The sequence below is a fragment of the Pelobates fuscus genome, chromosome 7 (assembly GCF_036172605.1).
Source record: "Pelobates fuscus isolate aPelFus1 chromosome 7, aPelFus1.pri, whole genome shotgun sequence".
Lineage (NCBI taxonomy): Eukaryota > Metazoa > Chordata > Amphibia > Anura > Pelobatidae > Pelobates > Pelobates fuscus.
In genome coordinates, this window is record NC_086323.1 from 164,158,915 (window position 1) to 164,178,436 (window position 19,522).

Sequence of the window (19,522 nt, forward strand, 5' to 3'; positions counted from 1 at the left end):
TTTCAACATCCAAATACTAAAATACATGCAGACACATGGAACTCCACAAATTAATAAACAAACTCAGAACAACGGGAGTAATTTTAGTTCAGGCATTTCTACAGCTGGTTCCCTCAAGTCTTTTACAAAGATACTTTGGGGGAATTTACAATAGAATTCCAATATTTGTTCCTGACGTCATCACAATCTCTCTGTTTTTATCGTAAGATATTGTAAAACTTTGGAAGGAATATACAGTCACGGGAAAAAGAAAGTATGATATGGTTTTACATATCAGGACATAATAACAATCATATGTTCCTTAGCACATCTTAAACTTGGCTAAATGCAACCTCAGATGAACAGCAACACACAACATATTTTACACCGTGTCATGATTTACCTAACAAAAATTAAACAAAAAGGTGAAGCCATGTGTGAGAAACAAAGTACACCCTTACAGTTTCCATAGGGATTAAGAGGCTAAGTAGTAGACAGGTTCTGCTAATCAAATGCCCTTGATTAACTGATCATCCGTAAGTCTGACCACCCCTATAAAAGCCAAGATTTAGCAGTTTGCTGGTCTGGAGCATTCAGGTGTGTTAACACAATGCCAAGGAGGAAAGACATCAACAATGATCTTGCAGAGAAGCAATTGTTGCAGTCTATTAAACTAGGAAGGATTATAAGCCCATTTACAAACAATTTAAAGTCCATCATTCTACAGTGAGAAAGATTGTTAAAAGTGGAAAGCATTCAAGATAGCTGACAGTCAAATTCCAGACTTCAACCCAATCGAAATGCTGTGGCAGGACCTTTTGCATAAACAAATGACAGGAAACCTCAATGAACTAAAGCAACGCCAAAAATCCTTCACAACAAAGTGAGACTGACAAAGTCATTTAGAAAATTATTATTTCAAGTTATTGTTGCTAAAGGTGGTTCTACAAGCTATTGGATCATAGGGTGTACTTAGTTTTCACATATGGGTTCTCCATTTTGGCTTTATTTTTGTTAAATAAATCATGACACGGTGTAAAATGTCATGTGTTGATCTAAAGTTGTATTTAACTAACTTTAAGACCTTCTAAGGAACTGATTATTGTTATTATGTCCGGATATGTAAAACCATAGAATTAAGAGGGTCTGTACATAATTTATTGAAAATTAAACAAACATATTTTTGGTATATTGCCACTATTAATCTTAATCAGCAATACTTTGGTGACAAAAATAACAAAAAAAAAAAAAAAAAAAAATAAGTGGTACACTGGACAACATGCAACTAGGATAAATGTAGAGGGTCACTGGTTGAATACCCAATATTACCACAAGCAGCACACAATTATTTGTACAATATTACCACAGGTTGCATGACGTCAGGGTCTAAGGATGCGTGTATGTGAATACGTCCTGACGTTAGCAATGATGAAAGATCGAGAAACCGCGGTCTATGGGAAAAATACGCTGGAATCAGACTAAAAAAAATTCCAAATTTGGGAAAGAAAAGGAGAACTTTAGCGTGGGATTAAAAGAACTAAAAAAAAAAAAAGTCATGATAAAGGCAGGTGTCGAAACCCGTCAAGTGTGAGGTGGACTTTGTTTCCTTATTGAGATTTGGTTTTGTTTTATTTATCTGTGTGCAATAAATGAATTTTACCTGTATACTGCATCCTGGATTCACTTATGGGAAAACTATTACAGCAAAGCTGAATTAGCCAATCTCATGATATATCCGTATCTTATTGCCAAGGCCTTTAAATCTGAGCCAGCTTTTTGAGTGGCTCAGCATCGTGTGAGTGGGACCATTTGTATGTTGCATTTAATTTTGTTTATACTGTATTACCCTATGGTCTTTTCACTACTTTTTGTTCTTTCAGGTTTATATTCCTTTTCAGCTTGTGGCAGGGGCGTACCTAGAGCGTTTGACCCGGGGCGGGTCCTATTTTTGCCCCCCCCCCCCTCAACTTTAAAGGTAAAAAACAACCAAATTTGTTTTAATGTATTTGGCACTGAGCAGTGTTTGTGTGTGAATGTATGCATGTTTTTGTATGGAGTATGAGTGAGTGAATGTAGGGGTGTGTGTGTTTGTATGTAGTGTTGGTGTTTGAATGCAAGCATGCATTTGTGTGTTGTGTGGTATTTGAATGTTGTTATATATAATGGTATGGTTTGTATGTAGTGTTGACGTTGAAATGCATGAGTGTATTTGTGTGTAGTGTTGGCGAGATTTTGAGATGTCTGCACATATACACATACACGGACATACACACATGCAGATACATATACACACACGCAGAAACACTGTGCTCTGCATGCTGGCATCTGACAACACATTTGCATATAATTCACATTAGCCACCCAGATTTCTTGTTGTGGGCTGGCTGACACCTCTTAACTTTGATCATTGTTTAGCAGATAACTTCCCTATTTGCTATCCTTATGTGAGCTTGCCATATTTAAGGACACCAAATAAGGGAACTATCTGCTAAACAGCACCCTCATTTGGTATCTTTAAATATGGAAATCTCACATACGGGCACCAATTCAGGGAATTATCTACTAAACAGCTAAAGGATCAAAATTAAAAACACCCTTTTCTTATTTTCAGTTGTTTAGTAGATAAATCCCTTATTTGTTATCCTTATATTAGATTGCAATATTTAAGGACACCAAATAAGGGAGCTATCTACTAAACACATACACAGAGATACACACAATCACAGATATACACAAACACAATCACAGACCCACACACATACAATCACAGACACACAATCATTACATACATACACACACACATTTAATAAATAAGAGGTCCACCCAGCCTCCCTACCTTGCTCTAGAAGGGCTGGAGTGGATCCTCAGTCCCTGGTGGTCAGTGGTTGCTGATGGGATCTCTGTGCTCTTCCTGCACAGGCCCCTCGCATGCCCTGTAATGAAGCTGAGGCCGCGATCACACCATATCCCGGCTGCCGTCTCACTGCAGGGCGAAGACCGTCAGACACAGTCAGATGCACACAGTCCCACACACAGTCACTCACACACAGTTACAGGCAGACAGTCAAACACACAGTCAGAGGCAGACAGTCACACACACGCGCACGCAATCACAGGCAGACAATCACACATACACACACAGTCACAGACAGTTACACACACACACACACACACCATCACAGGCAGTCTCTCTCACACACACACACACACACACACACACACAGGCAGACAGTCGCACACACAGTCACAGACAGTCAACAAATAAGGGAGCTATCTACTAAACACATACACAGAGATACACACAATCACACACATAATCACAGATATACACAAACACAATCATAGGCAGACAGTCACACACACACACACGCAGAGTCACTCAGACAATCACAGGCAGACAGTCACTCACACAGTCACAGACAATCACATACAGCACACACACAGTCAAAGACAGTCACACACACAGTCACACAGACAATCACACACAGTCACACAGGCAATCACAGGCAGACATTCACACACACACAGGCAATCACACACACACACAAAGACAGTCACAATCAGTTACACACAGCACACTCTCTCTCACTTACAGTAAGCTTGGGCTGGAGGAGGAGTGGATTCAGTCCCTCTGGCTCCTGTGCTGTAGTTGGGGAAGCAGGGACTCCTTCCTGCTTCCCCTCTGTGTGCAGCAGTAAGAGGCTGCATTTAGCTCCGCCCCGCATCCGGCTTGCCTCCGCCCCCACGGCCGTTCTAGCTCCGCCCCAACTCACCGTGCAGCCAGATCTCCAGCTCCTGCTCCCAACCCCTGCGTGTGAGCTGTGTAGGCTGCCCGGCGCCCCTGCTGCTATGGCAACCGGTGCAGCCACACAGCTCACTGACCCCCAAGCCTGGCCAGCCCTGGTGGCACCTCCCTGCCTAATGGCACCCGGGGCGGACCCCACCCCCGCGCACCCCCTTTAGTACGCCACTGGCTTGTGGTAATATTGTATAAATTTGTGTGTGCTCTCAACAACTTATATTTGTATTCTTGAGTTACATAAAATGTGACGGCAAATACCATCTAGTCTGCCCAATTTTCTAAATTCTTTCATTAGTCCCTGGCCTTATCTTATAGCTAGGATAGCATTATGCCTATCCCATGCATGCTTAAACTCCTTCACTGTGTTAACATCTACCACTTCAGCTGGAAGGCTATTCCATGCATCCAATACCCTCTCAGCAAAGTAATACTTCTTGATGTTATTTTTAAATTTTTAAATTTTATTTTGCCCCTCTAATTTATGCATGGGCATGCTTGGGCTCATCTGGGATATGAACCCAGGACCTCTTGTATCCTAAGCGAGTATCATACTCCTAGACCAACTAGCTGTTGTAATCACGTAATAGAGCCTAAAAAAAGATGGTCAATAAATGTGCATTTTTATAAGTTTTACACTTATATTATTTTTTTAATATATTTTGGTTGGTTGGTGAAGGTTGTAAGGTTGTCTTTCACCCTTTTTTTTTTTTTTTTTTTTTTAAAGCTGATAATTTTGTACCAGTTGCACATAAGCACTTTTTGCATACACTATTTGTTCTTTTTTGCACTTAACATACATAGTATAACAGACAAGAGATGAAGGCCCTGCTCAAACGTGCTTACAGTCTATGTTGGTGGGTTGTTTTTTTGTAGTAATAGAAATAATTTCAAAATAAAAGAAAAGGGAGGATCTGTATGTTTTTGTATAGTTGCAAATTGCACTAATTGTGTCTTTAAGAAAAATTGTTCTACCCTGACAACCTAGGCTGCCAACTAGGGCTAAAGGTGGGAAGTATGGAATTCATAACATTAAACCTGTTATGGTATACCATAGGTTTAAATAAGGAATGCAATGTTTTAATGATTAGGAGACCTACATGTATAATAATTGCAACCTCCAATCATAATGGAATAAGGTTTTTAAAACAGCAGCAACATGTTGAAGCAGGTCCATGCAGAGAGCTTGTGATTTATTCATATTTAGTTTATTATAGTAGTCCATTCCATATTTATCCAATATTCTTTGTAAAACAGGTATATAAAGCAACATTGGGGAGATGGATACTAAAACATCATCTGTGAATAGGTTTAATTCAAAATCTCCAGTCTGTATATTACGGATTTTCTGTTGAGATCTAATACGCTTTCCTAATAACGCTAAGGCTAACACATACAATAGTGGGGCTAGTGGACAATCTTGTCTGGTACCCTATATTTGACAGTCACAGTAAATATGACATCCAGAACAGTGTTGTTCAGCAGCATCGCCATTGGAGCCAAAGTTGGTTGTCTAAGAATTGAGCCACAAAGCCTCTCTTCCCCTCTCTGATCCTTACTTTAAGACGTATTAAACAAGTTATTCTATTTCTAGTTTCCAAATGATCATATCCCCATACATCCCTTCCCTAATCATTGTACGCTCCAGTTTTTGCAGTGTTTAAAAGAACCCTCCAAACCCTAAAGCACTTCATCAAGCACTTCCCCTTTGTCTTATTTTTATAGCAAATTTCGAGACCTACACTTGGTAACACCCTCCGGGACTCAAGCGGATATCCAGGGATGATTTTCTTTCTTACTTGTTTTCAGCTGAGGACTTCTCAAGGATAAACATTGGTTGCAATGCTTCTCTATGAGAGGGTTTGCTGGTAAACTGTGGCAATTTCTGCACATTGGTCCTGTGTTTAACAGAACCATTCTCGTTTACTGGGATCAATAATACAATGAAACATCAAAACTAGAAAAGTTAAACATTTCTGTGCTTGGAAATAATTACGTTGCAGTAAAAAATGGAACCAGTTTTAACTCAAAAGCAATTTGTATATGCAAAATGCATTCCGCACATACTTGTGGGTTCCTCATTCTTCTTCACTAAGGAGATAGATTAGATGATATGAGCTCTCTCTCCACATATATTAAAGGCTGAAAGTTGGTGCACTGGAAAGAGGTAATTTTTTTTTTCAATTTATATTTTATTCAGTTTAGAATAACATATTCAATTTTTCCAATATATCCAATTAAGTATAAGATGTGAGCATATTGACATCGTAGTGGGTATACAGACATTAATGGGTGTAACAGTAGGGATCAATAGCAAAGTCTCTGCTCTTTTCATGCTGTTACTTTGTGGTCGTTAGAGGACCATAAGGAGCTGTGTCCAGTGGCAGAGTTCTGTGGACCATTGTGTCATGGTGTGTCACAAAGGGGTTTCTGTAACTCCTTCTGCCTCTGTGTGGTCCCCGTTACTTGTCAGATCTGGATCTTGCAGCCTTGGGCAATGGAGTCAGCCTCTTAATTGTGTTGTTGGATGGCACACTATGCCAGCGTTTGTTAATGCTCTCTGAGTCCCCTGGGTTTTTGGTGGGAGGTGAGGTGCCTTGCTGTGGAGTGTTTGTCAGGCCGGCCCATTGTCGGAAGAGCTCCAGGTCATCCCCTGAAGTAAGTGTGCGTCTCTCTCCCTCAATTTCTGTGAGGAGGGACCCCTCCATGCCCCAGCGATACCTGATATTGGCGTCTTAGTTTCTTGGCTATAGGTGCCAGTTGTCTCTTTTCCGTGACGATGGAGAATGGTGTATCCGGGTAGACGGCTATCTTGTGGCCCTCAATTGATACCGTCCCCATTTCTCTGGATTTTGTTAGTATGGTAGATCTCGCGGAGATGTCTCGGGTCAGTACAATTACATCTCTAGGTGCTGCGTCGGGTGTTGCCACAGACTTCTGTACTCTGAATGCCAAAGTGATCTGTGGTAAGTCGGGGTTGTTGGCAATGCCCATGGCTGTCAGGAGGCTGTGGGCGTAAGGCAAGAGCTGTGTGTTGTCAACCTTTTCGGGGATGCCTCTTAGGCGTTTTTCCGCCTTTGTCTGACCTCCATTGTGGTGATTATGCGTCTCATTTGCTTTACCTGTGAGGTAAGCTCTTGTATGTCTCAGCCTGCGGTTTGTATTTTTTTGTCTCTGGAGGTTTCTCTTGTTTCTAGGGTGTTGACTTTCTGTTGTACCTCCTCCACCTCTGTCTGCATTTTCTGGAGGTCGCCCCTCCAGATCTGCCTCATCTCTACCAGAAGCCTTTTTATGTTGCCTCTTGTGGCAGGTGCCTCATCTTCCTCAGACTCCGTGACAAAGGATCGAGGAGAAGCCAATGAGTCTTCCTCTTCCAGGGAGGCTTCGGATGCCTCGGGTGTGCAGCAGGCCTCAGGCGCCATCTTAGGTTTCTGTGAGTTCACAGGCCTCTCGAAAGCTAGTCTGATGTCAGGCTGTTGGGGCTTGGCTGGACCTTGGTGCCTCTTATTTTTCTTCCCCATCGTCTCTGCTTTGGGGGGTGTCTGTCTCTCGGGTAAAATTTCCACGTTACTGTGTTTTTTCCCCGTGTTTTGCTCTGTGTCTGAGCGGAGCTCCATGAGAAGACGTCCGCTCTGTTTCGCTGTCGGCCACGCCCCCTGGTCCTGTGTTCTAGTTGCTTCTTGATAGGTCTAGAGATTATATTGTGATAGTCTCTCGAGGCGGTATTGCCTCTGGATTAAGGGTAAGTTTTTATAGGACAGGGTGGGGGGGAATTCTTACGCTAAAATTAAAAAGGACCACTCTAACATTAAAAACAAGTGTTATTATATCTAACATTGGCTTACTTTTTTTTCATAAACGCAGTCTCTAGGTAATCTGTCTGTTTCAAAATTGACTGTTTCAATTTTAAAATGCCTTAATGTTGCCTTATCAAATGCTGTAATACAGTAGTTCTTGTTTGTAAGTTCTACTAAGTATGCCATACATTTATACTGTTTAAATATGTATAATAAAACATAAAACAAAATCATCTCACTGGGTTATTCCTCTTCTGATGCCAATCTGCTCCTGTCTCACTTCATACAACTTGTGCTTCTACAATCAACTTCTCTCCTTCACCTTTCCATTCTAATGCTCTTCAGCACATTCAGTATATTTTTAACACATGTTTAATTAGATGCAGACATCACACCTGGAAAATCTCTCTTCACTTAAGGAAATACCACTTGTCTACCTTGTAACCACATTCTCTAGATCATAATTGTCAAACTTCAGCAACCCAGATGCTGATGGACTTCAATGGAGAATTCTAAGCATAGTCTAGCACCATCTGGGGGTTTGGAGCTGTAGATTGTATGCTTGTTTGAGCAGAACCCTCATGGCACATATATCATAACATTGGTTAAACTGGTTTGCAAATATGAGCCTCACATTATTCTGAGAAGCTGGCATATAATGCAAGTCAAAAACCAAAACTAAATAAACAAACAAACAACAAAAACAAACAAGCAAACAAAGCATAACCCACATCCAATTAGCTATCAAATTATTCAAAACTCCATTTAGTGACAATTCCCCTTTAACTAGTTTGTAATTTTGTTTTGAATATCTCAATGCTCAATGTATATATTGGCAACATTGTGGTATAAAAGTAGGGCAGAGGGACATTCCCTGCTTCACTTGTGTTATGACAGAGGATGTAGTTTGCAAAAAGGTCTTCAAAGTTGTCTCTATCAGGGGTATCTATGTACAGAGCACTGACAAAGAACTCTCATATGGGGAGAAAAGGCGACATAACCTTATTGTGTGGGGCACATGGTAAGAAGCCAGTGCATGTTTGTTTAAATTTATTCTCATTAAAACAAAATATTAGTCAATTGTATCCCACCTCTTCCCGGTAAAGACATTATTTTATGTTTTGAGTCCTCAAAGTAATATTTTTGGATAAACGTTTAAAATGATTGAATTTACATATAATATATAAATATATATTTTAAATATTTGAATATTTATATTTTATTATATTAATATTTTGAAAAAAAAGCTTATCCAAAAATATTAAAATCATAGCATCTATGGCAGCCAAAAGGAAGCCACCAAATCCGGATTCTGAATTTGGGAGGGGCACAGCCAAACAAGAAAAAGGGGGGGGGAGGGGGCACTGCCCCCAAAATAGCACCTGCTGGTACCTACAAAATATATGAAAATATTAACGTTTTTCTCCCTGTACCTTTTAGTATTGTGGCCGAGAGGCATGAAAATTACAGTCGTGGCAGCTCTGACACTTCACCAGGACACTGGTTGCTGTGAGCGCTGATAGAGAGGGGATATGGTGTCATATCCTCACCCCTTTCACACAGCAGTTAGTGCCTCAGCGAAGCATCCTGATAAACATAAATGCTCCCATGACTTTACTTTTATTGGAGCTTGGCCCCACTGATGAGGAAAATATTAATATTTTGATATATTGTTTGGAACCTGCTAGGGTTATTGCAGTGGGGCACTACCCCTGGTCTCATATAGCTTTAGTGTTTTGTTTTGTTTTTTACAGAGCCGGTGGAAGAGAAAGCAAAATATGGCAATTCCAATTTTTGCTACATGCAGAGGATTATTCAGGTTGTAACATCAGAAGGAATCAGCAAACTCATGTGGATATCATGATTCCTTGTTAGGTGATATCTGCCTCAAAGAACAATAATAGTACATAAAAGTAATGCAATTTATTGGTGACTGTGAATATCCATGCTGTCTCAAATGACATTTTAGCTTCAGCATCTGAGAAGACCTGACAATAACTGTGTAAAGCTTTTATAAATGTAGAAAAAAAAATGTTTTTAGACTGGTTCAATCAACACATTTTTTCCATTGTCACTTCACAGGAACAGCAGAAAGTGAAGAAACAGTTTATCTGTTAAATCCCATACTAAAGAGAGATGTCAGATGTTCTCCCTGTGTCTAATTTGCTTTGTCCTGTAAGCAGAACTGCATTAACCCCTTGTCCAAACAAATGTTGTATAACAGAATGGGCATATAAATTAATGGCAATTATATCATATCATTTTTCAAGTGGTCACACAATTCTGTACAGAAAATCCTACAATGATTATAAAATGAAAAACAGAAAATAACTGAAAAAAAGGATACATAATTTGGTAGCAGCAATCCGTCAGTCCAGACGGCCCTGGTGCATGCTCTTACCCTTCCACATGGAATGACGTTTGTAACGGACCGTTTCAGCAGAGAAGGGGTTAAAATCGTTTAGGCGATAATCCCCTTTTCAAAGACAGGCACAGCTACTGTAGAATCACCAAAACTCCCGAACTGCATACAAGGGAATAAGGTAGCACCCCAAACCCCCGAACTGGAACCTCACGAATAGCTGCTTGCAGACGAACAGGAAAAGCTCCCAAGCGGCTTACACTCCTGGCAATCAGTCTCTATCAGCATACAGTGAATCCCCCCCAAGAACGAGACAAGGCTCCGTGTTGAGGGTCAAGCAGTGGTCTGTTTATTGAGGGCTACCTGCCCCTGTATTTATGCAGGTCTCCCACCTGGTGGACACTCCCCTAGGGGACCAGATGGAAGACTGTAACAACGGACAGACAAGTACCAATTACAGACATACAGCAGTAAAACATCCCCACAATGCATCCTGGCTTCCTCTCCTCTGCCCTGGAGATAATTGAGATAATTCAATTATCTCCCAGGACAAAGGCAAAACTCCATTACACACGTGGGGACACAAAAACAGCAAACGCTTGAAAATACATAAAGTCACCTTTTACACATAAAACACAGACATGTAACATATCCCCAGATAGCTCAGGTCTGAGTGTACATTATTAGGTGAATGACACTCAGACCACACAAATACAGTTTAATTGCCATGGAGCCAAAGTCTTTAATTCCACGAACAGGCTCCATGGCATGGCTATCTGGGTTACAACATTCCCATAAAATAAACTCCCGAAGTTCCAGGTGTTTGTTAAATTGTCCCGAATAGGAACCAGGGGGCTGGAGGCTCAGCGGTGCTTGCACGTAAATGTGTCCGCTTCTAGTGCATGAAAGCTGGGCAGAAAAGCGCTGGCTGCCGGGGAGCTCCAGAACACCGCCATCTTGTGGAGGCTAGGTGTAACCGCGACCACCCAGTAACAATCAATTAAGCTGCGGTCAACCGCAGCTACTGGGTGGTCAATTGCCGGCACTAGCTTGTTAAGCCGCGGTTAACCGCGGCTTCAGGGAGGTAAATGGAGGGCACACGCCAGCTTCTGGGTGGCCAATTGACGGCGCCGGCCGGCTTCCCACTGCTCTGGGAAGGCTGATAGAAAGCTGTTTTGTTCGGTAGATAGAATCTACCGAACGGCTGTGCAGAAAGGAAGAAATAAATCTTTCTGCACAGTAAAATTAACCCTTTAACTGCCGGTCCATAATCCAAAGGCAGCAGGTGGGCAACCAGGTTTCTCCAATGCAATGTGGCGAGATTGGTCTCGTCACAACGTTGAAGGTTGGGTTTCTAGAGGCACCGAAAGCCAGCCTTGGTTTGGAGTTGTAGTATAAAATAAGTAGACTTTGTTGATTTTTATGAAAAAATAAAATAAAAAAAATTATATAAATATATATATATATATATATATATATATATATATATATATAAATATGTTGGAAGGCCATTTGGCCTTAATTTGTGGGAGGAGTTACGATCCTATATAAACCCTACCCCCCTACTTACCTTTGTTGTGCAAGCTGGTTGTCTTCACCATAGCAACCAGCACTTCCAGTCCGTTGTTCCCACCAAAGTCAGTCTCCAGCAAACAGCCCGTCGCCAGCAGCTCCGTCTTCCGTGCCTGTCCACCGGCTTCTACCCGACTTCCCTACTCGCTACCCGGCTTCCGGTCACGAGACCGGCATGTCCACATAAGCATAACGTGACAAATAGTGTTCGGCTATTTCCCACGTTCGGGCCTAAAAACGCAGGGATAGGCTCCCTTCATTACTTACCTATTCGTGCTATTATGCTGTTCGGGTACTTCCGCGTTCATGCGGCTAACAGCCGAATGCGGAATACACACGCTTTCATTTACTGTCGTTTAATTCTACGTACCGTACGTGCACACTTACCCTACGTTCATCTGTTCTTTTGTACGTTCGTTCAGCTGAACACGTTCAAACGGCTTTTTCATGCAACCTTTCATTAATTTACACCTTACAGCCTGCAGCTGATTTTTCAATTGGCTTTCGTTTAAATCCTTGGCATACCATTCCCATTGAGGTAGCAATTCACTATACCCTATAATACGTCTGATCATAGACCTCTTCCGCACCGCACTCTACATCCATTCCCAGCATCAAACTCCCTCGTTCCTGCTATGGAGTTCTCACTGCACTACGCAAATCGATCATGCCATACAAGCTATCACTTAGCAAGTAGTAAGGCTTGGTTGAGCAAGATGGACTTATCCAACGCCTTTAATCTACTATCTATTCACCCTTCACTATGACACCTGGCCTACATTCGGGCGGCCATCCTCTCCAACCATTTTTGTGGCTATTTTCACAGGCTGACTTGGCTGGCAGCAACCTCTCAGCTCTTTTTAGTCTGCTTTTACATTCATGGTGTCCACAACACAGCCGCTGACGCTCTTTCACACTCAGTTTAAGGTCTTCTTTGAGGCACTCCCTACAACCTACTACATACCATCCAGGATACCACCTTTTCATGAGATAATCTTGGACTAAGCACACAGTTACACCTCATAAAGTACGCACACTTCACGCAGTTTCATGACTACTCTATCACTCACGCCAGGGCTTTGTATATTGTTCCATGTCACAAGTAGCGTTTGCTTGATTCAAGACTTTTTTAAACTATTGTACTTTTTGCCTTTTCCTCTAAACCTACAAATCAAGTATCTTATTTATACCTCCTATGCTGTCACTCTGTTTTAAGTATCCAAGTTCAGCCACACACCATCAGTACTAATCCATTACTTCACGTCTAAACATTCCATTAAGGTAAGCTACATCATAGCTTCCTTCGCTGGTCTCTCTTTTTCGCAGAAGCAATGCATCAGCGGCTTCAAGCTCTTACACCCCAGTCCACATCACTAGGTGATGTGGCCACAGGTAATCCTCAGCTTAGTTACATATATATCTCAGAGTAAAAGCTCCTTACTAGCTTTCAGTACACAAGCTGTATAAACTTGCAATAAAGTGTGTTTTCTTTGAATCCTGTTTTGCCCTCTTCTACAGGCCTACTTGTATGTTGGTTTTGGCCCACCTCAACCAACTTTGCTTCTCCTTCTACATTCCATTCCATTACGTATTAGATAAATTCCGAGCACAAGATGGAAGGCAATTTGGCCTGAATTTGTGGGAGGAGTTATGTTCCTATATAAACCCTACTTACCTTTGTTGTGCAAGCTGTTTGTCCCCACCCACCTACACCCATCTATATTAACAATTCACCTTTGTGGGCCCTCTTCTACAGGCCTACTTGTACGTTGGTTTTGGCACACCTCAACCAACTTTGCTTCTCCTTCTACATTCCATTCCATTACGTATTAGATAAATTCCGAGCACACACATATATATATATATATATATATATATATATAAATATATATATATATATATATATATATATATATATATACACACACACACATTAGGCATGTGCATGGGAAAAAGTTTTGTTTCGGTTCGGCATTCCGAAATTCAGGACTTCGGCACTTCGGTAATTTCGGAACTTCGGGACCTCGGCATTTCGGAACATCGGCACGTCTCTTGCAGCCGCTTGGTAGATAACTCCCTAATTCCCACGGTATTAGGGAGTTATCTACCAAAAGGCTGAAAGACCTAAATTAGTCTTTCAGCCAAATTTACTAATACTACGTAAAAATTACTTAGTATTAGTAAATTGAGCCCCTACTTGCTATACAGTGAGTAGGGGCATGTCTATTAAACAGTGAGCAGCCAGTGGCTTCTCACTGTTTAAAAAAAAAAATATTAAAAACTGAGTCCCCCCTCCCGAGCCCCCACCTTTTAAACTAAAGGGGGGTATTGCCCCCCCGGCCCCCACCCCTGAGCGGTGGGTGGGGGCCCTAAAGTAAAATAATGGGGGGGCACCTATTGTCCTCTCCCCTGGCCCCCACCCCTGAGCGGTGGGTGGGGGCCCCTAAAATACTAATTAGGGCGGGAACCAATGTCCTCCCCCCTGGCCCCCACCCCCGAGCGGTGGGTGGGGGCCCTAAATTAGAATGAGGGGGAGGACCTAATGTCCTCCCCCCTGGCCCCCACCCCTGAGAGGTGGGTGGGGCCCCCTAAAATACTAATTAGGGGGGGACCCAATGTCCTCCCCCCTGGCCCCCACCCCTGAGTGGTGGGTGGGGGCCCTAAATTAGAATGAGGGAGGAGGACCTAGTGTCCTCCCCCCTGGCTCCCACCCCTGAGCGGTGGGTGGGGGCCCTAAAATACAAATTAGGGGGGGACCTAATGTCCTCCCGCCTGGCCCCCACCCCTGAGCGGTGGCCCCTAAAATACTAATTAGGGGGGGGACCTAATGTCCTCCCCCCTGGCACCCACCCATGAGCGGTGGATGGGGGCCCTAAAATACTAATTAGGGGGGACCTATTGTCCTCCCCCCTTGCCCCCACCCCTGAGCGGTGGATGGGGGCCCTAAGTAAAAAAAATAACCCCCCTCCCCCTGGTGACTAGGGGTCCCCAAACCCCTAGTCACCCCTTCCCCAAAAAATGTAACCCCTACCTACCCCCCTCACCCTAAAAATAATGAGGGGGGACCATTTAACTAAGTACCTGAAAATAAATCAATAAAACTTACCATTTGATGTTTTCTTTCTTCTAAAATCTTCTTTTTTCAGCCCCAAAAAAGGCCAAATAAAAAGCCATAATAACCGACGCACTTAAAAAAAAAATAAAAAAAAATAATAAAAAATAATCCTTCTTCACCCGGCGAGGGCTCCGCGCAGACTGAGCTCTGCAGGGCGGGGGAAGGCTTATAAAGCCTTGCCCCGCCCTGCAATTAGGCTCAGAGCACTCTGATTGGTGGGTTTAAGCCATCCAATCAGAGTGCTCTGACAGGTAAATGAAGAGACTGACAGGTAAGTCTCTACATTTACCTGTCACAACACTCTGATTGGTTGGTTTGAAATCCACCAATCAGAGTGCTCTGTGTCATTTTACACAGCGTGGGAACGTTTTTTGGAATTTTCCCACGCTCTGTAATTTGACTCATAACTCTCTGATTGGTGGATCAAGTAACCAATCAGAGAGTTATGAGTCAAATTACAGAGCGTGGGGAAATTCCACTAATCTTTACTTAGTATTAGTAAATTTGGCTGAAATACCAATTCAGGTCTTTCAGCCTTTTAGTAGATAGCTCCCTAATACCGTGGGAATTAGGGAGTTATCTACTTATTCATTCCTGTCATTACACTGACTGGCCAAGTAACTTACATTTTATATGAATGTATGTTACTTGATTGTTGTAAGTGTTGCAAATGCTTACAGCTGAATCCTGGCTATGTTTGTATACTTTTTATTTAAAATTGTATACAATATAACATTATTATTCTCTCACTGGGTAAGTATATTAGTACTTGGGCAATACTGTGCTTCGGAACTTCGGCAATTCGGCACTGCGGCACTTCGACACTTCGGAAATTCGGTCATTTCGGAACTTCGGGAACTCGGTAATTCGGCAATTCGGACATTCGGAAGTACCCGAATGTCCGAATTGCCCGAAATTCGTCCAAATTCATATTCGGCCCGAAACGACTTGCACATGTCTAATACACATCAAATATCAGAGGGAACAGAAAAAAGTCTAATGTGTTTCATGTTGAAAAGACACTTTATTGAAGCTTGTTCTCTCTGATACCTAATGGAAAAATGTTTTAAAGAAGATGCAATGTATAGTGTGAATGCATGCACATATGTGTATGCTTGCATAACTTCCAATTGTTCCAGATCCAGCGGGATAGTCCTGCTTTTTCAGGTTATTGCTCCCAAATGTGTGTGTAACCTCTCTTAAAATGTGGAAACTCTTCTACAGCAATTTGTGTATGTGTGGGTGGCCTAGTTAGCATGTAGATATAAAGATGTATGGTCAGGTTCCCCTTAGGAAGACCTATTTTATAAGGTCGAAACGCGTTGTGCTTTTTATTTTATGCTGTCAAATAAAAGTATTTACCTTTCATCTACCTGATTCCTGATTTACTACACAGAGGAATTTCAATACCTTCTGGGGGACCTGACCATACATATCTATATCTACATCTGATTGACGTACCTGCTGTTACAGTTTAGAGCCGACTCATATGGGCTCTAAATATTGTGAGTGTTCCAGGTTTTTGTATTGTATTTACTATGTTGCTACATATTGCCATATGTTTTTTTTTTATATTTACAGACCCTTGGGAGGGTACACTAAAAACAAGAAAACCATTTACCAATGTGTGCGCAATCACCTTATCTCCAGTTATATTCTTTGTTTGTAAGTGTTATTTAGTGACTAAACACTTGGGTGATTTTTAGCTGCACTGGGTTTTATTTCTGATATTTTATTAGATTTTAGCGCCATCTTTTTCTATAAACCTAATTATCTAATGTGAAAGGAAGCAGTCCTACACATATTGCTGTAGAACCAGAAAAAGAAAAAAGGACAACCAGATAACGCGCAGACTAGCTGCAGCAAACTGCATATGTGGCTTTGCTGTGTCACATGACATATGCATTCCCCAACCCCACCCAGCTGTTGTTGCAGCAGCAACCCAGACGTGCATTCCCCAGAATGAGTAGCTCAGTACTGGGTCAATGCCGTGTACTAAAAGTGTTTGTCACTTTCTGTATTTCAGGATGGAATTTTGCAATTAAATCAAACCTTTCAGGAACACTCACTCACCCACTCTCACACTCACTCACTCTCTCTCTCATTTTGTGTTACATTGTAAAATTGTAATGTTGTAGCTATTGTGATTGCCTTTCAATCGGTCCGGTCTAGCTACCTTATTATTGCTCAGACATTTTGTACCAATACTAGAGAGCAACACATACTGTTATCTGAATGCTGGTCTGGTGCCAAAAAACAGCTCCTCAGCCATTTGGATGATCATTTGCTTTCAATGCCATTTGAGCTAAATGACTGTACCTTACTGCTTCACTAGACACTGCCCTTAATATACAGCCTTGATGCTGGATTGCATGTTAATTTGCAAGGTTTTTCAGATTTGGGAGAATATATAGATCATTTTTATAGCCTGTGACATTAACACGTTTTCTTTTTCTTTATGTGCCGGCAGTAAAACTGAGAGACAAGCAGGAAAATAAGACAGACCTCTATCAGTTCACCTTAGATGGACTACAAATCCTATGATGCTCAGCAAGTCTGAATGGTTAAAACCTCCAGCTCATGCCAGCCCGAAGCAGCTGGACTGTGAAATCCTGCCAATCTCTGCATCCAGTTTTAATATATAAAGGCTCAACGCAAACAGGATATTATTGTCAAAGACGATTGTACAGTGCTGCGGAATTTGTTGGCGCTATATAAATTATAATCATAATAAAGAGGAGAAAACCCTAACTCTGTCACCTGAGTGCACATTCCATAATAAAACAGTCCAGGTTTAATTAAATAAAGTGGAAAATAATTTGTAATATCCACTGGAGGATTGTCAACAGGGACAGGTGTTTGTCCCCTTTTTTGTTGTTTTGTTTTGTTGATTGTCCCCACCCCCCTCAAAAAAATAATAATATATTGGCATTATAGGTACTACTGGTAGGTGTTAGACAAAAACATGTTTCAGTCATGATTATATCTGCAGTTTCTATTTTCCCCATTATTGATGACTGGAGATGCAGTTGGTTTTGAACAGGGCATAGCATCTCATTCGAGTTAAGTGGGTAGAGCCCAACAAGTGGGAGGGGGGAGTGCCTCACTAGCTTGAAATTTTAGCAACAGCTACTGTCCAATACAATTTTAAAAATATAAGAAATAAGATACACTGAATATTCAAACAGAAATAGAACATATAAGAACATTTTTTTTTTTTGCATGACCCTGACAACCCAGAAAAGTAGTCATGGTGCAACACCATATGTTGTCTAACTCCCACAATGGTTTGCCATCTGAGCATCTACCATTTATACATCCTTGCCGAGCTGTATTAGCACTGAGCAGTGTTTGTGTATTTGAATGTATGCATGTTTTTGTGTGAAGTATGTGTGTGTGTGTGTGTGTGTGTGTGTGTGAATGATGTAGGTGCGTGTTTGTATGTAGTGTTGGAGTTAGAATGCAGGCATGTATTTGTGTGTAGCATTGGTTTTCGAATGCAGGGGTGTGTTTGTATTTATAATATAATGTTGGTGTTTTAATGCAGAAGTGTGTTTGTATGCAGGGTTAATGTTTGAAGGCAGAGGTGTATTTGCTTGTAGTTTTGGCATTTAAATGCTGAGATCTATACACATACACTGACACATAATGACACATGCAGATGCACAGACACACAGATACAAACACTGACACACATACAGATACACATACACATACACATACACTGACACACATGCTGATCAAAATTGACTCTTTTTTTTAAAAGCCACCCTCCAGTTTCCTACCTTTTGGGATCAGCAAGGTGGCTTCCTTGCTCTTAGTTCATGCACCCCTCTTATCTGCCTTCTCCACTCCTTTATACCTGGCATAGTTTCTGTTCCTGGGAGAAAGTGACATGCTCTGAGTTCCTCCCAGGGTGCCGAATGAGAGGCACCCGATTGCGCTGTTGAAGGCAAGACAGCACAACAGGGCCCCTAATGACATATGCCCACCAGGTGGCCCAACGTGTATGGGCCACCCTATGGGCCCCCTGAGTGTGCAGTAGTTCCACCGCTGCTTGTACTGTCTAAGTCCAAAGAAGGGTTGTCAAATGTTTTTTTGGACACCTTTTCATATTCCTGGGCAGTAACTAAAAAGTGTTGTTTGTTGTAGAGAGAGAGTCTATGTCATAATAGTTTGTTTAATCTCCTATTTCAATATACATATTGCGAAATAAAAATAATAGGAAGATGACAGTAAGTATAAACTGGGCACCTTGATGTAAAATGTGTCTTTGTAAAAGGAACACTCTGGGAAACCATAATAATTTTATCTCAATGATGTTGTTATGGTGCATGGAGGAAGTCTAGTTTAAAAATAGTCACTATTCATTAAGCTGTACTACATCTGACCGACAGCCAGGAGGTGTTTCAGCAATCATTTACCGTATAAATGTGACTATTTCTACTGAAAAAAACTCTGCATGTGCACTATGCTTTTCGAGTGTTCCTTTAAACTAAAAATATGGCAAATGAATCAGTAAAGGGGGTTGGACTAAAAATTAGAGATGTAGCACAACAACTAATGTGTTTCTAATATTGCACAATAAAGTGACGTAGAAACACATTAGATGGAGACAGGATTTAGGGTGAAAAATTTTTATCAAACATATACTTATTCGTGCAATTTATTAACTTCATACTATATTATCAAGTTGAAACCTTTTTGCAGGGGGGGGGGGGGGGGGCATATTGTCCTTTTATGATTGTTCCAAGCATCTTTCTAGCGTATTTATTCTGTAAACAGAAAGCTAACTTGCAGAATCTAGGCCAAAAGTATTCAAGTTAGAAACAAAGGTCCATTACAGACAAGTTTAATTTCATCTTGGCTACTTTCTCCTAAATTTCAGAAATTGGTTG